Source organism: Triticum dicoccoides, chromosome 4A, assembly GCF_002162155.2.
Source record: "Triticum dicoccoides isolate Atlit2015 ecotype Zavitan chromosome 4A, WEW_v2.0, whole genome shotgun sequence".
Classification (NCBI taxonomy): Eukaryota; Viridiplantae; Streptophyta; class Magnoliopsida; order Poales; family Poaceae; genus Triticum; species Triticum dicoccoides.
The window spans coordinates 663,207,356-663,231,214 of NC_041386.1; the positions used below are offsets into that span (position 1 = coordinate 663,207,356).

The 23,859-nt window shown below is 44.0% G+C and overlaps 1 long non-coding RNA gene across 1 annotated transcript; it reads right to left on the bottom strand.

Moving 5' to 3' along the window:
• Positions 1-21,455: 21,455 nt before the first annotated feature.
• LOC119289624 lies at positions 21,456-22,757 on the bottom strand. The gene is made up of 3 exons (XR_005141560.1): positions 22,599-22,757; positions 21,950-22,270; positions 21,456-21,678 (listed from the first exon to the last, which is right to left on the bottom strand). It is a non-coding gene; the product is annotated as an uncharacterized LOC119289624 (long non-coding RNA).
• Positions 22,758-23,859: the final 1,102 nt, after the last annotated feature.

Genomic DNA, 23,859 nt, shown 5'->3' on the forward strand with positions numbered 1-23,859 from the left:
CAGCAGCCACCAGGGTTCGTCATCGCCGGCAAGGAGCACCTTGTCCTGCGCCTGAACAAGGCGTTGTACGGTCTGAAGCAGGCTCCCAGAGCGTGGAACACCAAGCTGGACACGTGTCTGGGCAAGCTGGGGTTCACGTGCTGCCCGTCAGAGCACGCAGTGTACGCACGGGGCACGGCGACCACTCGCCTCATCATGGGCGTCTATGTGGACGACCTGGTGATCACCGGATCTGACACAGAAGAGATCACCAAGTTCACAGGAGAAATGCAGAAGTTGTTCAAGATGTCTGACCTGGGTTTGCTAAGTTTCCATCTTGGAATTGAGGTGAAGCAGACAGAGGATGGCATTGTCATCTCGCAGAGCGCGTATGCACGGAAACTCCTGGAGAAGAGTGGAATGGCTGGCTGCAAGCCCTGTCACGTGCCCATGGAGCCTCGTTTCAAGCTATCGAAGGAGAGCACGGCGCCACCAGTGGATGCGACGGAGTACCGTAGCATCGTCGGCAGCCTACGTTATCTGGTGCACACGCGCCCTGACCTGACCTTCTCGGTTGGGTACATCTCGTGCTTCATGGAGGCGCCAACTGAAGAACACCGCACCGCCGTCAAGCACATCTTGAGGTACATTGCCGGCACCATGCATATGGGTTGCAAGTACAACAGAGGAGCTGGTGAGCCTGAACTCACCGGATACAGCGACAGTGACCTTGGCGGCGATGTGGACACCCGCAAGAGCACCTCCGAGACCCTGTTCTTGCTCGGAGGAGGAGCGATAACCTGGCAGTCGCAGAAACAGAAGATTGTGGCACTCTCTAGCTGCGAATCAGAGTATGTCACAGCAACCACAGCTGCCTGTCAGGGAATATGTCTCGCGCGCCTGCTCGGGGAGTTCAGAGAAATGGAGGAGAAGACAGTGAGACTCAAGGTTGACAACAAATTCGCAATCTCTCTGGCGAAGAACCCAATGATGCACGACAGATCGAAGCACATCGAGCTCAGGTATCATTTCATCAGAGATTGCGTGGAAACGAAGAAGATCGAGCTTGAATATGTGGCAACAGAATTTCAACATGCAGACATGCTCACCAAGCCCCTTGGTCGCGTTCGACTGCAGCAGCTCCGCTCAAGCATCGGCATGATCGAAGCAACACCCTGATCGTTCAGTTTAGGTGGTGATTGTTGGGTAAACTTCACATATTCAGGTTTAGGGTTTTAGGTGTCAATAGTTTCAGTTTCGTCAGTAGTTTCAGTTTCGTCAGAAAAAGACCGAGCTGCGCCTCGGTTCTGTTAGAGTTTTTAGCGGTGCCCTGACCCGATCGTGGGATGGCACGAAAGCACGGTCAAGGCGCCATGGCGGGCGAACCGCGAGGGACGCTGGGATGGCGGCGTCCACTACTCGCATTAGCTCCACTTTTCCGTTTGTAATTCGGTAGAAGTCACTGAATAAAAGGATGAACGCAGAAAAAGCTGCAGCAGTTCGTTGCGCATAAGTGTCCCTCTCTCTCTCTCGCATCCACTCTTGAGAATCTCCGGTGATCGCCGGAGCCAGAGCCGTCGAGGTTGCCTGACAGCAACAACAACCGCCAGTTGGTCAGCATCTGCTGGATCTCGCCGTCACCTGGATCCTGGGGAGGAGAGGACCTCCGGCCTCACTTTGCTGCCTGCTGGATGTTGCTCGGGGCTGACCATCCAGGCGAAGCAGCACAGGCGCCTGTGCTCCCTGCTGCTCGGGGCAGGTGGAGGAGGGGAACAACGGGGGAGGATGAGGCGCAACTGAAGAGGAGAAGGTGAAGTAGAGGATGGGCGTTTGTCCTGTAGCATGGCCGCTTGCGATGGCTCCCCGACCAGGTAACACCTGGCCTCGTGAGGCCACACGATCTTAGTTGATCGAGCGGCAAGCATTCGGTCGCTCGATTCAACCAGAAGGTGCGCGCGCACTAATTAGATTTTAGGATTATTTTTCTATACAAAGTTCAGCAAGGCGTTAACTTTCAGCAGTTCCACACCACAAGAAGCAGATGAAATGGGCTTGCATTTGGCAAGGCGGGGAACACTAGCATGCAAAGATCTCAATGAGATTTTGTTTATTGAACAAGACATTCAGAGACAAGAGCCATATTGGCATATACAAAACGCCAAACCGACACAAGGCAGAACCAACGGGCTCACGATTCAGACCATCGCCAATAGATAATGTATTTTATATCAACAAAAAGTGGTTGATGTAAAATTTACATAATCAAAAAGTGTTTTTTTACATATAAAAGGGAGCCAACTCTAACATATAATAGAGTATGAAAAACTAATGCTCCAATAGATGATATAAAATTAGTCGAACATACCAAGTTCATTTGAAGCAAACATAGTTCTTAAAACATAATTAAAGAGTCAATTACACCAATGATGCTAGAACTTGACACAAATAGCCACTTTAGTGCTAGAACTTGTTGTGTGCATATAAGTGGTTTAAGAACTTGGCTTGACGGTGCAAATACAATGTTGTATATTCCTGCAGCTCTGACTAGGCGTTCCAGCATGGCGAGGAGCCCACTTTCAGTGGCTGAAAGTGTTGGGCTGGGCGTGTGGCCTGTTTATTTTGCAAAAAGCCTCTGAGATATTTTTTTTCTCTCATGAAAAAGGTACAGAAAAGAAAATGGTCCGGCAGAGGTATGAAGCGGCGACCTGCAGATTGCGTGAGCAGCTTTTAGCCTGAAAGTGCGTTATATCGACTAGAGGGGGGTGAATAGGCGATTTTTATGAATTCTTCACTGAGGAATTTGCTGGTGAGGAAATTCCTAAATGAAGAACTACTAGCAGCGGAATAAGTACTCAGAAAGGAACATAACAGAGCACAAGCATAGTCATCATGAGGAAATGAAGACAAGCAACGAGTACAAAAAGCGTAAGCACAGGATAACAAGAGAAGAAGACGGACAGACTGAAGAAATAGAGATGAGGAAATTGAGAAAGTCTTCAGTCAATGTCTTTAAACAGATATGAACAAGCACACAACAACATACATGAGGAAATGAAAGAGATGAGGAAATAGAACCAGTAAGCTCGGTGAAGACAATGATTTGGTAGACCAGTTCCAACTGTTTTCTCAGTTGTACATCTGGTTGGAGCGGCTGAGTATTTAAACTCGAGGACTCCCAGTCCCGGACACACAGTCCTCACCGTATTCTCCTTGATCTAAACTCACACAGACCTCGCCCAATCACTCGTGGTAAGTCTTCAGGTGACTTCCGAACCTTCACAAACTCGGTCACTCGGCAATCCACAATTCCTCTTGGATGCTCTAGACCTTGATGCCTAACCGTCTGTAATAAGCACAGTCTTCAAAGGAAACAAGCATCGGATCCATGCAGGATCAATCTCTTCAGTGATGCTCAATCACTTGGGGTTTTGTAGGTTTGGGTTTGGATTTGGATTTTCCTCACTTGATGATTTTCACTCAAAGTCCTCGGAGGATGGATTGCTCTTAAATGACAAGTGTCAGTTTCTCTCGGAGCAGCCAACCAGCTAGTGGTTGTAGGGGGTGGCTATTTATAGCCGGGGAGCATCCTGACATGATAAGACATAAATGCCCTTGTCTGATATGACCGTTAGGTGGGTAGATATTTTGGGACAGCTGGCGCGTAGCACATCAATGGTCGGAATATTTTAAGGTTCGAATTCCTCAGGGATATCATGTTCCTCACTTGGTAGGCAATCCACACTGGCGAATTCCTAACTCTTCAGTCAGAACAAATTCCTCAGAGACCAGAAGAACTTCGTCTCTGTCACTGAAGAATATGACTAGACTATGCGAGATTTCCAATGGCTCCACTCCAAGGGATTGGTAGGTGTAGGATTTGAGTTGAGCATCACATGGAAATTTTTCCTTAGTATTTCCTCGACCCCCTTTAACAGTACGGTATTTCCTATGACTCAAGAAAGAGAAAATGAAACTATGAAAACAAAAGTCTTCGCGCTTCATGTTCCTCGAATGAATACCAAGTCTTCAAGGTCACACCAATTTCTTCACTTTCAAAGTCTTCATAAAGTCTTCAGAAATCCAAAGTCTTCAGTCGAAGAACTTCATTTTTAGGGGTCGACTTCCTCTGTAAATATCAAACTCCTCATAGACTTATAGACCTGTGTACACTCACAAACGCATCAGTCTCTTAACCTATAAGTCTTCAATACACAAAAATCACTAAGAGCACTAGATGCACTTACAATCTCCCCCTTTTTGGTGATTGATGACAATATAGGTTAAGTTTTCAACGGGGATAATAATGTGAAGTGTAAAAACTGATATTGAGGAATTTGATTGCAAGATATAGAAGAACTCCGCCTGAAGATGTGCATCGTGAGGAATTTGCTTTTGAAGCAATGTACACTTGAAGAGTATAATCATGGAGATCTCCCCCTATATCTTGTAATTCATACACGCATTTGGCATATAATATGAGGAATTTGAAATGCATGATGAAATATGGTGACTGATATAATTCAGCATGCGTGCATTAACATTGATGAGGAATAAGCATGCAGAAGAACACAACAAAAGTATCAGGCCACCATAGAGTTTAAGTTTACACCTCGATCCAGCAAAGTCATCAGAAGAACGAGAGTTGTAACTTAGCAAAAAAAATGCCCATATATAGGCCCGCTTGAAGACTAACTCAAATTTCTCCCCCTTTGTCATCAAATGACCAAAAGGGTTGAAACTGAGGACTAACGCCCTTGAAGAATATCATGATGATGGAGGAGCGCCAGCGTTGTCAGGGTCTTGAGTCGATGTGGGGCCTGATGCAGTGTCGTCCAAATCTTCATACTCGTCCGTAGCGCGTGATGAAGAATATGAGCTGGCCACCAAGGAAGGAACCTTGACCTTCTTGTATCTCTTCGGTGGAGGTGCAGACCACTCAAAGTCTTCCTTGAAGCCCATTTTCTTCAAATCTTCTTCGCCATATAGATGTGACAGTATAGCCCAGGTGCGATCAAACACTTCATGGAGGTAGTAGTGGTTTTTCTTCACTGCATTGTGTGTAGAAGTCATGTTGTGAAGAATAGAACCAAACTTACGCTTGACCCATTTGTGGTTTCGATCGACCTTCTGGTGAAGACTTATGAGTAATTCACGGTCATTCATCACACGGGGAACAGTAGCTTGAGGACTTGACTTTGGAGCATTGGCAGCAGAATCATATGTGGCCGAGTCATCATTGGTGGAATAGGATGCAGTTTTGCGGAATTGACCATCCAATGGACGAATGCCTTCATCTATCACCGCAGGTGACTTGCCCTTATCATCAGATGAGGAAATGGTCCGCTTGAGGACTTCAATTGGGGGCAAGTAGCTGCCATGATTAAGAGTATCAGCCTTGTAGTTGAGTGAAGTCCTTGATCTGAGGAATCTCATGATCCAAGGTGCGTAAGGCTTCAGCTCAAACGGTGAAAGTGCAACATTTGCAAGAGGCCTCATGAAGAAATCATGGTAATTGATAGGAATTCCATGCATGATGTTGAAGAGCATATTCTTCATCATCCTTATAATTTCTTCATCTGAAGAATCATGCCCTTTGATTGGGCTGATAGTCTTCGTCAGAATGCGGTAGATGGTTCTGGGAACATACAGAAAATCCTTCACGAGGAATTTGGTCCTGTGAATTTGTCCTGGCTTCAGCCGCTTCATGAGCACTTTCATATAGTGATCTATAAGTTCAGGTTCATCATATAGACAGTGAGCGCCTTCTGGTGGAGGACTGATGGGCAAGGCACGAAGCAATTCAGTGACTGGTGCCTTGTAGTGAGTGTTTTCTGTCATCCAGTCCAGCACCCAAGAGTTGACGTCAGCTGCGTTGCCTGTGATGTGCAAGGTTGCGTAGAACTGAAGAATTAGCTCTTCATTCCAGTCAACAATGTCAGTGCAGAAATTCAGCAAGCCTGCATCGTGACGCAGACTGAGAACCAGTGTGAAGCATGGCATAGACTCCATATCCACGTGAGGAATGTGCTCATGATCGAAGACTTTGTCCTTGTCAAAAATAACCGAGGAATAGAAGTTGGCCTGGATGGCTGTCCAGAATTGCTTCCTTCTAAGACGAGCATTGTCATAGGGGTTGAATTCAGTGAAGAATACATGCTCGCCGAAGAAATCATCAGCTTTGAATTTTGGCTTCTTGGAGAAGGGATTCTTGGGCTTGGGCTGAGGAGTGTCAGTTATTTGCAGTATCACCTCAGGAATAGCAATCTCAGGTTCCTCATGCTGAGGAATTTCAGCTTCTTCTTCAGTGGCAACCTAAGGCATCTGTTCTTCATTTACATTTTCATCAGCGCTAGTGGCTGGAATTTCTTCATTGATGGACGGGGTTGCACGAGGTTCATCAGACTCCACTCGTACTTCTGTAATGACTGGGGACTAAGGAACAGCTTGGAGAGGAGTGAACAATGGAGAATTGGGGTGCTGACTTTCCCAGAAGTCATCATTCAGCACAGGAATGGTACACCCAATGTCCACATCCTCATCTTCAAGTTCTTCAACACCTGCCTCTTCAGCAGTGAACTGAGGCATAGGTGAGGAAATAACTGGAGTTGAAGGGATCACATCCACTTCAATTTCTTCGTCCAACTACTCTGTGGAAGCAGCAGATGGAGTTTCTTCATCAGATTCCTCAGGAATCTTATATTCTTCACCATAAGGAACAAGGTCCTTTGATGGCATTGAGGAGACTGGAATGGCATCAATTGGATTATCAATTGAACTAGTCAGCGTCTTCATCTTCTTCGAAGCTGAAGAATTTGAAGATGTTGATGCCTTCCTTTTCTTTATCGCTGCACGTTCTGCAGCCTTGGTTTTATTCACATCAAGAGCAGACAGAAGGATAGGAGTTGGTGTAGGCGCAGGAGGTGCGTTTTCTTCAGGCACAACTGTTTCAGTTGCCCTGACTTGTTCAGTTTCCTCAGGCACCTCACTAGTGGATGCCCTGGCATGTTCATTTTCTTTAGGCACATCACTAGTGGATGCCCTGGCAATGTCATCAGCGGCTGGAATTGAGTCATCAGCCCTGGTATTCTCACTTTCTTCAGTAGCCATACTGACATCAGCAGTGCTGGCGTGTTCCTCAGTGGGCTGAGCAGATTCTTCAGCATGATGAATTTCAACCTGCACCGGACCAGTGGCAGTTGAAGTGAAAGTGTTCGTCAGATTGACAAAACATACTTTTGCTCCCTTCCAATCAGCATAGTACCGATTGAAATCATCACTCAATTTCTTGATTTCAGCTTCTACAGAAATGAGTTCTTCAGGAGTGAGGGAGACGATATTGTCCCTAATGTAGCGTTGTTTCTTGTACTGCACTTTCTTCAATCTTCATCCTTCTTCATACTTCCATTTCTCTTCCTCGATGAAATGGGAGAGAACATGGCTTTGACCAGGAGTGAGATTCATCTCCAGCAAAGGTGTAGTGGGGTCCTTGTGCCACAAGTCAATAAAATCAAGGATCAACTTGGGATCCAGCATTAGAGGCACATTGCTGCATTTGGCTCTCGCGGCCTTGGCTTGCCTGTCCCTGATGATTTCAGTGAGTTCTTCATCATCAGCTTCATCGTCATCAGACGGGATTTAGAAGGCAACCTGCTTCTTGTGAGGACTTGGGCGAAGGCCTTGTCCAGCAGTGGTCTTTTTCTTTAGCAATGAGGGACCAGCTGAGGAAGGTCGAGCAGCTAAGGAACTTGCAGATGCTCCAGAGGCAATGGAGAAGCCTTGAGTCCTTTGGCACATGGCAAGATGCACAGGTGCCGAAGCTTTTGTTGGAGCAGCCGAAGACTTTGTCGGAGGTGCTGAGGATTTTGGAGGAGGAGCAGACTGAGGAATTTGCCGTGAGGGCTTTGAAGATACTGGCCGTGAGGGCATTCCTGAAGAGCTTGGCCGTGAGGGCATTGACGGAGAAGCACTGGATTTGTGGGCATGCTTCTTTGGCATAGCCTTCCTGGGCTTGCTACCAGAGGCCTCAACTGCGTGAGCAGCAGCAGCAGAATCTTCATTGAATTTCCTCACTACCTCTTTTGCTTGCTTGGCTAGTTTGGCTTGGCTCTAGCCCATTCAGCAGCATAATCCTCACCACGCTTGAGGCTGGTGGGATCTGCCAGTTGGCCAGGCCTCAATGGAGGTCGTGAGCATGGAGGGTTGAGCACGAATTTCTTCATGTACTTGGGAGTAACATATATGTACTCCCTCCATTCTCGTGCCCATCTCCGTTCAACATGTTGTATGCGCACTTTGCGCTGATTCTTGTCCTCCTTGCCAAACTTGGCCTCATCTGGAGTGCAATATCCAGCATATATATCCTCAGGGATTTCAAATGTTGTGTTGACCTCAGGCCTTTTTCCTCCCTTCTGTGGCTTCTTACCGTCAGCCATTTTCTTCAGCTGAGGATTTACAATTGAAGTTTCTGAAGATGTATGCAACTTTTCTTCGAGGAACGCTGCAAATGAGTTAAGTTGATGAGAGCCTAGTGATTCAACAGTAGACATTTTTGTACCTGTGAAAAGAGTATAGTTGCGAGGAATTTGGAGAGGTCATAAGCGTTCTCAGAAGATTTTCAAAATATGAGAAGGTTTGAGGAATTTGACCGATGAATCTTGAAGAATTTCGCTAAGCGCTCTTTATATTAGGTTCCAAAGTTGTATAGATTTAAAAATCCACACAATTGAGGAATCTTGAAGAAAATCATGGCTTAGAGAAATGAATCAAGAACAGATAACATGTGAGGTGTTTTACTGTGTGAAGATTTGAAGAATAAACACCTTTGAAGAATTTTTGGAAAAACATATGAATCAAAACGGGTAGTAAAAGTAACTTTTAATTACCCGAAGTGAAGAACACGACGAACTGGGAAGTGTAGCAGTGAAGTTCGTCCATTCAGATCTTCCACGCCCTAACTCGGCAGAAGAAGACGGCTACGGCGGTGGCGGAGTGAAGAAATCCGCAACCGGCGCGAGTACGACGGCGACGAGGTCGAGGCAGTGAAGCTCTTCCTCACCGGCGATGATGAAGTAGCGGCGACGCTAGGGTTTGGGAAGCTCGAGCGGGAGAGAGAGGTCGAGCGGAGTAAAAGTGAAGTGAGGTGAAGACAGGGGTATTTATAGCCGTAGTGAATAACTGTGCGCCCAAGGATTTCGGACGAACGTGCCCCTGGCACTTCTCATTCACGTGACATGTGTCACCCACGTACTGTGAGGTGGCAATCGTGTAGGATCGTGGGTGAATAGATAAGTATTTGTCGTGAGAAGCGGAACGGTTTGAGTGGCAAGGCCGAAAATTTGGATAAGATAAGTTTTAATATTACCGTTCGCAATTTCTTCAGCTATCAAGGACATAGTGAAGATTTTGAATGAGTTTCAAATCAGAACACATATGAAGAATTTGTGAATAGACTGGGTTGAGTTTAGCATAGAGGGGAAAGGGTCCGATCACATTCACTTAGCGGAAAAGTCAACTTGAAGAATTAGCAATAAGTGAATGTTGTAGAGGACATAAACTCATATATATATATATATATATATATATATATATATATATATATATATATATATATATATATATATATATATATATATATATATATATATATATATATATATTCAACTGAAGACAGACGACGGAAGTAGTGAAGACATTGCAAGTTGAAGAATTTGAGAAACTGAGGAATTTCAAAAAACGAAGAAAAAGTCAAATTTGAAGATTTTCAACTTTGGTTGGTGGCGTAACCCACCGTATAAGAAAGCTAATTTCAGACACCGCATACAATTGTCGTAGGGTTCTGAAAATGAATTTCTTCATTAATTTCTTCACACTTAGAGGGTTAGTCTTCATTGATTGAAGAAAAATGTTACTTCGTGTGTTGCGCATCTAAGTCATCAAGTCAGGATAAGTGTTAGGATGAGTGTCCTATTTCAGAGAACATTTGAAGATTCTAGGATATTTAGCTCACACCGCAACTTGCTAAGTCTCTTCTCATCCAAGGGCTTAATCGGCCAGCTGATCTTCAGTTCTTGCATGGCAGATGGAGATATCGCCCTTCAACACATGATTGTGAAGAAAATGATGACGAATCTGGATGTGCTTTGTCTTCGAGTGTTGAACTGGGTTGCGAGAAATCTTGATAGCACTCTCATTGTCGCAGTAGAGAGGCACATTCTTCATGTTGATGCCATAGTCCTTGAGTGTTTGCTTCATCCATAGTAATTGAGCACAGCATGATCCAGCAACAATGTACTCAGCTTCTGAAGTGGAGAGAGATAGGCAGTTCTGTTTCTTCGAGGACCAACAGACCAAATATCGTCCGGGGAAATGGCATGTGCCTGATGTTGACTTGCGGTCCACGCGATCGCCAGCATAGTCAGAGTCTGAATATCCAACGAGATCAAATGAAGAGCCCTTGGGATACCATAATCCAAGTGTTGGTGTGTGAGCTAGATATCGAAGAATATGCTTCACAGCCTTATGGTGTGATTCCTTCGTTGTAGCTTGAAATCGGTCACACATGCAAACACTAAGCATAATATCTGGCCTAGATGCACATAGGTACAATAAAGATCTAATCATGGAGCGGTATACCTTTTGATCGAAGCTTTGACCATTTTCATCAGTGCATAGATGGCCATTTGCGGGCATTGGAATTTTGACTCCTTTGCAATCTTGCATGCCGAATTTCCTCAATACTTCTTTGAGGTATTTCTCCTGCGATATGAATATACCATTGCGCTGTTGACAATTTTGAAGACCTAAGAAGAATTTCAACTCTCCCATCATAGACATTTGATATTCTTCACTCATCATATAGGCAAATTCATCACTATAACGTTGGTCAGTACAGCCAAAGATAATATCATCAACATATATTTGGCACACAAAACAATTCACCATCATAGGATTTAGTAAAAAGAGTTGGGTCGAGTGAACCGGGTTTGAATCCATTCTTCACGAAGAATTCCTTCAACGTGGCATACCATGCCCGAGGGGCTTGCTTGAGGCCATACAGGGCCTTGTTGAGTCTATAGACTTTGTCAGGATTCTTTGGATCTTCAAAACCTGGGGGCTGAGCAACATATACTTCTTCCTCAATCTTACCATTGAGGAATGCACTTTTCACATCCATTTGTTGTAAGATAATATTATGATGGTTAGCATAAGCAAGTAATATGCGAATAGCCTCAAGTCTAGCAACAGGTGCAAAAGTTTCATCGAAATCAATTCCTTCAATCTGTGTGTAGCCTTGAGCTACAAGCCATGCCTTATTCCTCACCACAAGGACATTTTCGTCTTGCTTGTTGCGGTAGATCCACTTTGTGCCAATGATGTTGTGCTTGCGAGGATCTAGACGTTTGACCAGTTCCCAAACATGGTTGAACTCGAACTGATGTAATTCTTCTTGCATAGCCTGAATCCACTCAGGCTCTAGAAATGCTTCATCCACCTTAGTGGGCTCTACGATAGAGACAAAATCAAAGTGCCCACAAAAGTTAGATAAATGTGAAGATTTTGAGCGAGTGAGAGGACCTGGTGCTTCAATGTCATCAATGATCTTCTCAATTTGCACTTCATTATCGATGCGAGGATGTGTGGGTTTTCTTCGAGGAATTTGATCAGCATTCCCTTCAGAAGCATTTTCTTCAGCACCATTTTCTTCAGGTGCGCCAGCTCAGTGATCATCACGATCAGAATGAATTCTTCAGCAGATTCTTCGGTAGGAATGACATCCTCAGTAGCCTTGAACTTGATAGAATCTTCAGGTGCAGGTTCATCTATCACAGAAGGTAGGTGTTCTCTTTGCGAGCCATTAGTTTCATCGAACCGCACATCTACAGTTTCAATAACCTTGTGAAGAACGTTCTTGAAGACTCTGTAGGTGTGCGAGTCCTTTCCATAACCAAGCATAAAACCTTCATGTGCTTTCGGTGAGAATTTAGATGTGTGATGAGGATTTCTAATCCAACATTTTTCACCGGAGACTTTGGAATAACTCACATTTGGCTTTTTGCCAGTGAGGAGTTCATAAGCAGTTTTCTTGAAGAATTTGTGAAGATATACCCGATTGATGATGTGGCACGCAGTATCAATTGCCTCAGTCCAGAAACGACGAGGCATCTTGTATTCATCAAGCATAGTGCGAGCCATTTCAACGAGGGTTCTGTTATTGCGCTCCACGACGCCATTCTGCTGAGGAGTATAAGGAGCAGATAACTCATGAGTAATACCAAGTTCATCAAGATAGCCATCAAGACCGGAATTCTTGAACTCGGTCCTATTGTCAGTTCTGATGTGCTTGATATTCATACCAAGGTTGGTTGAAGCCCTCGAGGAAAATCGTTTGAAGATTTCCTGCACTTCATGTTTGTAAGTGACAATGTGTACCCATGTGTAACGAGAATAGTCATCAACAATAACAAAGCCATATAGAGATGCATCATTTGAAACAGCAGAATAATGATTAGGACCAAAAAGATCCATGTGAAGCAATTCAAATGGTCGAGTGGTGGTCATGATAGTCTTCGCTAGATGCTTGGCCTTTGTCATCTTTCCAGCTTCACAAGCTCTACATAAGTGATCCTTGAGGAATTTGACATTCTCAATGCCAATGATGTGCTCCTTCTTTGCAAGCGTGTTCAGATTCCTCATGCCAGCATGACCAAGTCGTCGATGCCATAGCCAGCCTTCTGAAGCTTTTGCCAGTAAGCACACGGCTGGTTGTGGTCCTGTAGAGAAATCAACAATATACAGATCTCCTCTCCTAAAGCCTTCGAAGACTTTGGAATGGTCATCTTCCATGATCACAACACAACGATATCTTCCAAAGACAACAACCATATCGAGATCCCAAAGCATTGAGACAGACATGAGGTTGTATCCTAAGGACCCCACAAGCATGACTTTGTCCATGTGTCGATCCTTTGAGATCGCAACCTTACCTAGACCCAATACCTGACTTTTTCCTTTGTGAGCGAAGATGATATGCTTCAGATGTGAAGGTGATAAAGGAGCATCCATCAATAGATTCTTGTCACCTGTCATGTGATTTGTACATCCACTATCGAGGACCCACTCGTTTCCTTTGGGATGATCATCCTGCAGCTGAATTAGTGCATCTTACGAACTCATAAACTTCATCAGTGAAGAATATGACGTCAAATTCATCAGTTCAATTTCATCAAGCAATAGCACAGATAGAACAGTATGAGGATGTGAGAAATGAAAATTCATTTCTTCATGATTAGCCTGCGTCCTTCCAGGCAATGTTCAGGTCTCCAGCAAATTCTTCAGATGATTTTAAGCACGTCTGGAGACCTGACCCTGCATACGAGATTAGTTCTTTTTCTTCACCACCCACATCCAAAGGGGTGGCAAAGAATTCATCATTCCGCGAGCACCATATGAGAAAGGTGGCATAGAAGCTAGTCCACTTCGTTTCACATAAGAGGGGTTAGGGTAAGCATATGAATAAGCAGAGAAATTCTTTGAGGACTTATGAACATAATGATTTGAAGAATAATGCGCATATTAATAGCCCTTAGCTCTACCCTGCGAAACAGAAGGGTTAGCACGATGATGATCATATGAGGACTTTGATCCATTTGAGGAATTTGATCCACGTGAATAATTAGGTCCATATGAAGAATTTGATCTGGGGTTCCTGTTCTTCACAGGTGGTGTCATGAGGACATTCACCTGAAGACTTTCAACATAACTTTTGGGAACCCAGATTTTCTTCATAGGTGAACCGTTCCTGCAGTTAGTGCCAACGTATCTAGCAAATACTTCACCATTCTGATTTTTGAACAGTTTATAGTTGGAGTCAAAAGACTCATCAGAAGAATGAGAAGATTCACATGTAAAGCCAGATAGGTTTGATGGATCAACTGGAGGTCCCTTTGCAGCAACCCATGAGGTTTTGGGGTACTACTCAGGCTTCCAATATGTTCCATCAGCATTGAGTTTCCGTTCAAAGGCAATACCCTCTTTCCTAGGGTTTCTGTTGAGGATTTGCTTTTTGAGCACATCACAAAGAATATGATGCCCTTTGAGGCTTTTGTACATGCCTGTTGTGTACAATTCCTTCAGCACTACATCATTAGTAGTACTAGCAATGTCCTCAGGTGAGGAATTAGTGATAGCAGAAACAAGTGAAGAATTTGTAACATTTGAAGCATTTGAACATTCAGGTGAAGAATTAGCAGATTCACGTTCAATGCACTTTAAACATGGGGGAACAAATTCTTCCTGAGTAGCGCTGATATGTTGAGTAAGTAATGAATCGCGCTCCTTCTGAAGATCTTCATAACTCACTCTAGCTTCTCAAGATCTTGCTTTCTTTGAAGAAATTCATAAGAAAGCTTCTCGTGATCAGATAAGAGAGTTTTATGATGACTTTGAAGGTTGTCAAACTTAGAATGAAGTCTCTGAAGATTTTCAGTTAAGTCTTTAGTGCGGTCCATTTCATCACCCAACATATCATCACTTTTGTCTAGCATGTTTTGAAGTTTTTCAATAGCCTTTTGTTATTTCACAGCAATCTTAGCAAGTTTAGAGTAGCTAGGCTTGAGATTTTCATAAGATTCATCCTCACTAGATTCAGAGGAGGGGTATTTAGTTACCTTGGCACCCTTTGCCATGAAGCAATAGGTGGGAGCGTAGTCATCATTGCCTTCATCAGCATTGTTGGTGTTGTCATTTTCTTCAATGTTGAAGATAGACTTGCTGACAAATGTGGTAGCAAGAGCTAGACTTGCCACACCAGACTCAGACTCCTTGGATGCCTCCTCTTCCTCATGATCCTCAGATTCAGCCTCAGAATCCATTTCCTTGCCAATGAATGCCCGAGCCTTCTTGGAGCTGTTCTTCTTGTGAGATGAAGACTTTGAGGATTTTGATGACAAAGACTTTGATGATTTCTTCTTCTTCTTGGTGTCATTAGAACTGTAATCCTTGTATTTCTTGTTCTTTAGTTCCTTGTCCCACTGAGGACAATCTTGAATGTAGTGACCAGGCTTCTTGCATTTGTGGCAAAGCCTTTTCTTGTAGTCACTGGATGAGGAATCGTTGCTCCTTGAGGATTTTCCAAAGCGACCACGTCTTGAGAACTTTTGAAATTTCTTCACGAGCAGTGCTAGTTCCTGGCTCAGTTCTTTAGGATCACCAAGGCTGCTGGTAGAGTCTTCTTCCTCAGACTCATAGACTGCCTTGGCCTTCAGAGCACGTGGTTTGCAATAGCTCGGACCATAGAGATCTCTCTTCTCAGCAAGCTGGAACTCATGAGTGTTTAGCCTCTCGAGGATATCAGCGTGATCAAGTGACTTGTAATCAGCACGCTCTTGAATCATCAGTGCCAGAGTGTCAAATGAAGAATCGAGCGATCTCAACAATTTCTTCACCACCTCATGATCGGTGATGTCAGTGGCACCGAGCACTTGAAGCTCATTTGAGATATCAGTGAGGCGATCGAAGGTTTGCTGAACATTTTCATTGTCGAGTCTTTTGAAGCGGTTGAAGAGATTGCGAAGAACATCAACACGAGAGTCACATTGAGTTGAGACTCCTTCGTTTACTTTGGAGAGCCTATCCCAGATAAGCTTAGCAGTTTCCAAAGCACTCACTCTACCATACTGTCCTTTACTCAGATGACCACAAATGATATTCTTCGCTTGAGAATCGAGTTGCTTGAATCTCTTCACATCAGCAGCATTCAGGGAAGGTGTGACTGAGGGAACACCATTTTCCACAACGTACCAGAGATCGTTGTCAATTACTTCAAGATGCATTCGCATCTTATTCTTCCAGTAGGGGTAGTCCGTGCCATCGAAGGTAGGACACTCAGCGGAGACCTTGATCATACCTGCGGTCGACATAACTAGAACTCCAAGTGGTTAAACCAAAATCACAAAGAACAAGGGAGTACCTTGCCCTGATACCAATTGAAAGTGCGTTATATCGACTAGAGGGGGGTGAATAGGCGATTTTTATGAATTCTTCACTAAGGAATTTGCTGGTGAGGAAATTCCTAAATGAAGAACTACTAGCAGCGGAATAAGTACTCAGAAAGGAACATAACAGAACACAAGCATAATCATCATGATGAAATGAAGACAAGAAACAAGTATAGAAAGCGTAAGCACGGGATAACAAGAGAAGAAGACGGACAGACTGAAGATATAGAGATGAGGAAATTGAGAAAGTCTTCAGTCAATGTCTTTAAACAGATATGAACAAGCACACAAAAACATACATGAGGAAATGAAAGAGATGAGGAAATAGAACCAGTAAGCTCAGTGAAGACAATGATTTGGTAGACCAGTTCCAACTACTGTCTCAGTTGTACATCTGGTTGGAGCGGCTGAGTATTTAAACTCGAGGACTCCCAGTCCCGGACACACAGTCCTCACCGTATTCTCCTTGAGCTAAATTCAAACAGACCTCACCCAATCACTCGTGGTAAGTCTTCAGGTGACTTCCGAATCTTCACAAACTCGGTCACTCGGCAATCCACAATTCCTCTTCGATGCTCTAGACCTTGACGCCTAACCGTCTGGAAGAAGCACAGTCTTCAAAGAAAACAAGTGTCGGATCCACGCAGGATCAATCTCTTGAGTGATGCTCAATCACTTGGGGTTTTGTAGGTTTGGGTTTGGGTTTGGATTTTCCTCACTTGATGATTTTCACTCAAAGTCCTCGGAGGATGGGTTGCTCTCAAATGACAAGTGTCAGTTTCTTTCTGAGCAGCCAACTAGCTAGTGGTTGTAGGGGGCGGCTATTTATAGCCGGGGAGCATCCCGACATGATAAGACATAAAAGCCCTTATCTGATATGACCGTTAGGTGGGTAGATATTTTGGGACAGCTGGCGCGTAGCAGAGCAACTGTCGGAATATTTTGAGGTTCGAATTCCTCAGGGCTATCATGTTCCTCACTTGGTAGGCAATCCGCACTGGCGAATTCCTAACTCTTCAGTCAGAACAAATTCCTCAGAGACCAGAAGAACTTCGTCTCTGTCACTGAAGAAATGACTATACTGTGCGAGATTTCCAATGGCTCCACTCGAAGGGATTGGTAGGTGTAGGATTTGAGTTGAGCATCACATGGAAAATTTTCCTTAGTATTTCCTCGACCCCCTTTAACAATACGGTGTTTCCTATGACTCAAGAAAGAGAAAATGAAACTATGAAAACAAAAGTCTTCGCGTTTCATGTTCCTCGAATGAATACCAAGTCTTCAAGGTCACTCCAATTTCTTCACTTTCAAAGTCTTCAGAAAGTCTTCAGAAATCCAAAGTCTTCAGTCGAAGAACTTCATTTTTATGGGTCGACTTTCTCTGTAAATATCAAACTCCTTATAGACTTATAGACCTGTGTACACTCACAAACGCATCAGACTCTTAACCTATAAGTCTTCAATACACTAAAATCACTAAGGGGCACTAGATGCACTTACATAGCCAGAACACCTAAGCAGACTTCTTGTCACTTAAGGATACATATCCTTTATATATTTCGACTCAACAATTTTAATCCCAAAAATCAGTGCATGATTGGTCAGTTGAAACAGGAACCTCATCAGGGTAAAGAAGTGTCCGGGCATTCCACCACAACTCACAAGGCAACTTATTTTGATGTAAGTTACACTTTATGCATATAACACAACGCGATCGTGTGGCTAAACTGAATTGCAGTCGGCGCAACTATTTTCAACATCTTAATTTTTGCATTTTTCAAATTTTGTAAAAATTATGTAAACTATAATCATGTGTTATAAATAATATACATATAGATAAAATAAACTTCATCGAAATTGTTCGTATAACATCAAAACATATCGACGTACTAATTTAACACAAATCCATATAATTAAATTTTATGACTATAACGCAAAAACGATCGTGTGCATAAACTGAATTGTAGTCATTGCTGACAATTTCAACATATTAGTCTTTTGCATTTTAAAATTTTGTAAATTATAATGATGTGTTGTAAATAATATACATATAAACAAAATAAATAACATTAAAAATGTTCATATAACATCAAAATATATCCCCGTACAGAATTTAACAAAAACCCATATAACTAACTTATGAATTTTGAAAAAGAATTATAATTTAAAATGTGTTCACATTTTAAGAAAATATTAAATTGCTTTTATATTTGTTATATATTTAAATAAATTCGCATATATTTTAATTTCTTCCCGATTTTCAATATCATATTCATGTAGTGTATATACGTGATCATGGTTTAAGAAAATTTAGGCTGTTTTAAAAAGAGTTAAATGTGTTTTAATAAAAAAAATTGTGTTTTCTAATTTTTTACATATTTCTAACTAAATTAAATATAAAATATGAATGAAAAATAAATACGAGCCTAGTGTGCCATCGGATTGCAGATTCTTATCATGTACTAATTAAATCATATAATTTTGTTTATAATTCATCAATATTTTAAATTGTATGAATATGTTTTAAAATAATACATGAATTCTCTTTAAAATGGCATGAAATTTTTAAATCATGCATAGCGTAATTATACTTTTTATACAAGGGACATCTTGTGTTGGGGTATTATGCCCGGTTTTTAACTTGTTGTATTTTTGATGGGATTAAAGTTCTTAATTATATTGTTCAGACTAAAGTATATAAGACTTATATAGTGTTACTATTCATCATCCAGGCTGCAGAATAAGTTATTCTTCATCCGAGGTAATCTTACGATCGCTTCCTAAATAAATTACGTTTAGAATATAAATAGTTACATGCATATTGGTTCAATATGTAAAATTTGATATAAAAAACAAAAATTTAGGTTATAAGACCAGAAAACTAACATTTTATGTATGTTTTACACTATGTTTTTACATTCGTAACTTTACGTAACATAAAATATTTTTTACGACAAGTACATACTTTTTTACGTTCTCTTTTTATGTATGAAATAAGACAAAATTTACGAAACGTAAAAATACGATGCATTGATGTCAAAATAGAGAGGGGGTGAAGAATAACTATTTCTCACCCATGATGACGAATAGCGCGTATATATATATATATATATATATATATATATATATATATATATATATATATATATATATATATATATATATATATATATATATATATATATTGTCAAACTGACTTGGTGTGCTGGATAGCCAACCGCATAGGTAACCTGTGAATCTTTTCTTTTTTGAGAATTGTTTGCATTCAAATCACGAAATAGTACAAAATAGTTGGCCCTTACAAGTACACTAAAACACAAACATAAAGGACCATGAACACCTAGAATACCCTAAGACAACCATAACACAAGAAGATATCCGAAGCCCTGTGTCATCATCCCTGAATCTTGAGAGAAGACCACTGCAGCAGAAAGATCTGCAACCAGGCGCAAGCAGGTCATCATTTTCGACCACGGAACAATTGCCGCCACGCTGCTTCCTCCTTTCTTGACACCAGCGCTGAGAGGGCATGGACATTAATCCAACACACCTGCAACAATCGTCGCCATCTTTGGCTTTGAGTACCGCGAAAAATGTCCCTTCCGGAAGGGAGAGAACTCGAGTCATCCGACCGGTCCAGCACCGCGGCCGGGCCATCCACCCAGGTAAAGCAGGATCTCCCTCCAGCATCAGCGCAGAGGAAGAACAAGAATAGTAGCAGCAAATCATACCGACAAGGAAAAGAAGGTTCTTCGTCTCCTTGAATCCATCGCCCATCTAAGGACCCAAACGGCCAGTGCTGATGGACCTCCAGCCACCATAGCACGCGACCTTGACGAGATCCGGGGATCCCCCACCCCGCTGGCTCCTAGACGAAGGCAAAAGCATCGCCTGACGCGACACCACCGCAACGGCCTTGGCAGCGGCACCCTCAACCCTAACCCTACCACACACCCACATAGCGGACAGACCCGAGGTTCCCCATCCCTCCCGCCGCCGGAGCGGCCAGCGCAGAGAGAGGGAATCAGCGGCGTGCAAGGGAACCTCCTTGCCTCCTAAGATCGCCTCGTGCGATCCTACTTTTTTGGGATTGGTTGTTGCTTTCTGCCTCTACCTGTAACCCGTGAATCGTTAGTTCGAATCTCAAGAGTCACATTTTTCTTTTATGTACAATTTCTCTAGAGCAACTTTTTCGTGACAGACAAAATATATAAGGGGCTTTTCACAAAACGGAATACCATACGCCCTACCCTCCCCTTCATGTAACTGAATGCGGGCCTCACACCAAGCTGGCGCACCTAGTCAACACAGCAGGTGTATACAACACCATATTTGCATCGTCGAGCCAAGTTTTTGAACCATTTATATGTACACCACAAGTTCTAGCACTAAAGTAATAATTTGTGCCAAGTTCTAGCACCTGCGATGTAATTGACTCATAAATAAACATAGTTCTAACTACTATCTTGCACCAAACTACTACTACTCCAAGTCTACTTGAACTACATCAAACTAAAACTACTCATCGTCACCCTTGAACTGACCGAGAACTCATCTTTGCAGGGGTCGTCGCAGTCGTCGAGCTTCTCCTCCTCCTCTGAGTCATCCCAACCTGACTAGTCAGACTCGACGGGGATCACCGTCGAGTGGCCGGTCTCGTCCTCCTTCACCACCTTCTTTTTCTGCTCAACAACACGCTTCCAATAGAACTCATGCTCAGCTTGGACATACTCCAGATGCTCCCGCGCGAACATCGCGGGCCCCGCTTCATTCGTCGGTAGTAATGGTGATGGTCGTCTTCTTCTTCTCGTCCATCTGCAATATCTTAAGATTCTCTGGCCCGATGAACTCCGCGTCCTCCCGGGTTTTGATCTCCGGTAAGTTCATCTCGTGCCATGGCCGGCTGAAACGCCAAGCGGTGGCGTCGTACGAACGTGCGGCCACCTCTGGGTACTTGAATGTGCCAAGGCAGTAGCGATAGCCATTACACTGGAACTCGACACAAACTTCCCGGATGGTTTCTCCCGCATCCACAAGAAGCCGGTCTTTCTCTTCGAGACCTTATTCGGCTGCATCGCAGAGTTGAGGCTAGGGCTGGACACGAGCCGAGCCGAGCCGAGCTTGATCCGAGCCTGGCTTTGGCTCGCTCTGGAGCGGCTCGGCTCGGCTCGGCTCGCTCAGCCAACGAGCCCACTTTAGGTGGCTCGGCTCGTTTTTGCAATGGCTCGGCTCAGACCGAGCCGGCTCGTGAGCCAGCTAGCGCCATAACATTTGGGAGGTAGCAGAACCTGTTTTTACATACCATTTTTGATCTTCTACAGCAATTAAACCCATAATTTGTAAAAGAAGCACTTTCTATTGCTAAAAATGCAACATCTAGCAGTCTATGGTTTAAAAAATGATCATAGTGATGAAAAATAAGCTTTCTTCTATAGAAAGTGTAGAAATTGAACAAATATGACTAAGAAAGAATTGGGCATCATTGCTTTTGAATTTTGGACAGCTTCTCCTTTGAACTTTATACGGCAAAAAATATTGAACGTTGACATCCAAACAATGCAATTTTGCATAGCATAACACTTAGTGCTTTGACATCAAAATGAGAATCTTTCTCCTCAAACAAAGTATCTTACTCATCCTCTTCCTCCTCATTCTCTTCCTCCTCTTCATAATCCTTCTCTGCTTGCTTATCATGCTCCATTGCCTAGCACAGAAAAACAGCACACACATGAGCTTGGACACGCATATATTTGACTTTTTGATAGCAAGAAGAGCACATCCATGAGCTTGTACAAACATATATTTGACTCTTGGATACCAAAAACAGCATATGCATGAGCCTGTTCAATCTTATATTTGACTTTTGGATACCAAAAACAATACATACATGAGCTTGGACACACATATATTTGACCTTTGGATAGCAAAAACAGCAAACACATGAGGTTGGACACGCATATTTGGCACAACCATACCGGTGAAGATGCAGTCTCCCTCTCGGAGTCGTTTGCGAAGCCGTTGGCAGGGGCGATCGTGGCACGCCCGCTGGCGTCGGCGGGGTCAGCAAGACGTCAAGGCGGTGGAGCTTTTTTTTACCCATAATAACAACTCGGCGAGCGGGACATTGCCGTAATCCTTGGCCCGCTTCCTTGGCAGCGACACAGCCCTTGCCCTTCCCCTTCTGCTTCCAGGGGCAGGCGGCTTAGCCTTCATAATGGAGACCAAATTCCTCTCTTTCTCCTTCTCCTCCTCCTCTCCTTCCCCTTTTCCTTGTCCATTCTTGCGACAGTGGGGCTCTTCACACATCAGCAAAGAACAAATGGTCAATCATCAACAAAAATTTACATAGATAATAATCAGTCTACATAATCCAGCAGAAATAAATTCATCCATCCATCAATCAAATTGGTGCAGCATCCGTCCTAGCTAGCGGCACTCTCCAGCCAACGAACACAAGCATCCATCCATCAATCAAATTCAGCATCCATCCATCGCGTTTCCTAGCTAGCTGCGCTCTCCAGCCGATAGCCACAAGCATCCATCCATCCATAAAATTCGTGCGTGTGTGTGCGCCAGTGCAGGGAGCTAGGGCTAGGGATGGGAAGGAGAGAGGAGATCGCTTACCTGCCTGTGTCGTTCAGCGAGAAACCAGGGGAGACCCGTCCGCCTGCGTCCGTTGTGGTGAGGGAAGGCGGCGTCGCCCGTCGCCGTCGATGCCGCCGGGCAGAGGGGTGGCGGCGCCGGGCAGAGAAAGGGATAAGGGCGAGGAAACTGCTTGCGTGCGTGCTCTCTCTGCTGTGACCTAACGCGATGCGAGGCCGACGGGGGATTGGGCTGGGCCTCAACGAGTCACCGAGCTGGACCGGGCGGAACTCGGCTCGGCTCGGTCGGGAGTCGGGCATATTTTTCATAGCTCGGCTCGTTTAATTATCCTACCGGGCCGAGCTGTAACGGGCCGAGCTGGAGCGAGCTTCGAGCCGAGCCTAAAAGCTCGCTCGGACGTCCAGCCCTAGTTGAGGCGTGCAGCTTCCAAATCGAGGAATAGTGTGGCGACGGCCGAGCATGTGCGTCTTCCAAAGCGAGCAACGGCATGACGATGGAGAAGCTTCAAATTGCATGGCGGAGCGGTGAAAAATCAGTGAAATCGTGCGACTTTGAGGCATGGGGCGGGCGAAAAAGCGGCGGTGGGGGTGGGGAGGCCGGATTTTCCGGCGTCGGGGTCTGGTGGCCAGGCGGCATGGTGCGACGGAAGGTATTGCATTCTCCCGGTGGGGGGAGGGGGGGTGGCAGTTGGGCTTGGCACAGCGCAGCCGCGTTTTACATCTAGCACCGCCAAGTGATGTATATTTATATCACTTGTTGGTGCATTTTACATCTGGAGTAAACTCATATGTAATTTTGCATCTACATTATCCGTTGGAGCGACTTTTTTGAGAGTAAGTGATATATATTTCGATTAGTTTTACATTTGCACCACCTATTGGAGACGCTCTCGGCGAGAGCACGAGTGGCTCAACCACGGCAGGCCGCGCAAATCGACCACCAAAACGGTTGGCAAGCTTCGGAATTGTCGGCCTAAACCTTGCTAACCCTATTATTTCTTTACACAAGGGCTAAATGCGTTCTTCTGACCTTGAGATCAAATGCTTATGTTGTAAACAATAAATTTCTTTTCGCTATGAAAATATTATATTTTGCCGAGTAGAACTGTCTTTGCCAAGTTATCTTTCACGGGTTCTCGGTGAACATGACCTTTGCCAAGTAACTTGTCGAGTAGCACACTCAGCGAACAGTGGGACCCGGTAGAGGACAGTCGTTGTCCAGATCCTTTCGTGGCGGCGGGACAGACGAAGATGCATGGAAAAGATCAATCTCACTAACACAA